Source organism: Opisthocomus hoazin, unplaced genomic scaffold (assembly GCF_030867145.1).
Source record: "Opisthocomus hoazin isolate bOpiHoa1 unplaced genomic scaffold, bOpiHoa1.hap1 HAP1_SCAFFOLD_194, whole genome shotgun sequence".
In the NCBI taxonomy this organism is placed as follows: domain Eukaryota; kingdom Metazoa; phylum Chordata; class Aves; order Opisthocomiformes; family Opisthocomidae; genus Opisthocomus; species Opisthocomus hoazin.
The window spans coordinates 66,080-67,500 of NW_027448848.1; positions in this window are offsets into that span (position 1 = coordinate 66,080).

The following is a 1,421-nucleotide window of genomic DNA, read 5'->3' on the forward strand; positions in this document are numbered from 1 at the left end:
GTATGCAGGGGTGCCTGCACGGGGTGGGAAGGGCCGGCGGCGGGCTGCCTGTGCTCTCTGAGCCGGGGCGGCGGTGGGGGGGCTTGCGGGGGGTGGCTGGGGGCGGCAGGCCGGCCCTGCCGGAGGCCCGTTTGCAGGGGTGCCTGCACGGGGGTGGGTTGGGGGGGGCGGCGGGAATTTTTTGGTTTTTGTTGCTTTTTTATTTCTTTTTCCGCTTTTGAAACAGAGACGCCGCCCCGTCCTCGGGCGTTTCAGCCGAGCTGATGGAAAGCGGCGCCCCTTCCCGTCGCTTGCGGGGGGGGGTGGTGCAGGAGGGGGGAGGCGGCGCGCGCCTGAAATTCCCCTCGCCACCCCCCGTTTCCGAGACTTCGCCGTATCTAGTGGAAGGCGCTAAGCTTGGCCGGACTGTCTCGCTGAAGGCTTTCTTACTCTGCATCGGTTCTGACGGTGGCCGAGAAAAAAAAAAAAACCAAAGCAGAGCAGGGAAACAGTTACAAAAAGTTCTTGAGAGCCAGCACCGGCCCGCCCATCGGCAGACGGAGCGGCGCCCGGGGTCAACGAGTGCCACCCTGCTGCTTAGCAACCGGAACCCGAGCCGGCCCGCCCTGCCCACCCGCCGGCAAGGGGCGGGCGCTTCCCCGCGGCAGAAGGGGGAGACAGAGACTGAGAGACGGGGTCGAGGAGCAGGCGGGGAGCCTTGCGCTGAGGTAGGCTGGGGACGGGGCCTCTTTTCCGAGAAGATTGAGGTTTGAGTCGGGGGGGGGGGGGGGGGCGGCGGCAGGGGCTGCTTGTGCGCTCTCGGCCGGGGCGGCGGTGGGGGGGTGGCGGGGTGGGGGGGGGCAGCGGAGCGGCCGTGCCGGAGGCCCGTATGCAGGGGTGCCCGCACCGGGGGGGGGGTGGGGGGGGGCGGCGGCAGGGGCTGCTTGTGCGCTCTCGGCCGGGGCGGCGGTGGGGGGGGGCTTGCGGGTGGGGGTGCGGCGGCCGGGCTGCCGTGCCGGAGGCCCGTTTGCAGGGGTGCCTGCACGGGGGGAGGTGGGGGGGGGGGGGGGGGGTGGGGCGGGGCGGCGGGAATTTTTTGGTTTTTGTTGCTTTTTTATTTTTTTTCCGCTTTTGAAACACAGACGCCGCCCCGCCTTCGGGCGTTTCAGCCGAGCTGATAGAAAGCTGCGCCCCTTCCCGTTGCTTGCGGGGGGGGTTGGTGCCGCGGAAGGGGGTGGCAGGGGGGGCGGGAACGGGACGGGGACGGGGACGGGGACGGGGACGGGGACGGGGACGGGGACGGGTCTGGCCGACGGGTCTGGCCGACAGCGCCCCCCCGACCCCGCGTCCCGGCCGGCCACCACGTCTACCCGGGACCGGGTCGGCGGGGAGGACAGGTCTACCCGGGACCGGTTCGGCGGGGAGGACAGGTCTACCCGACA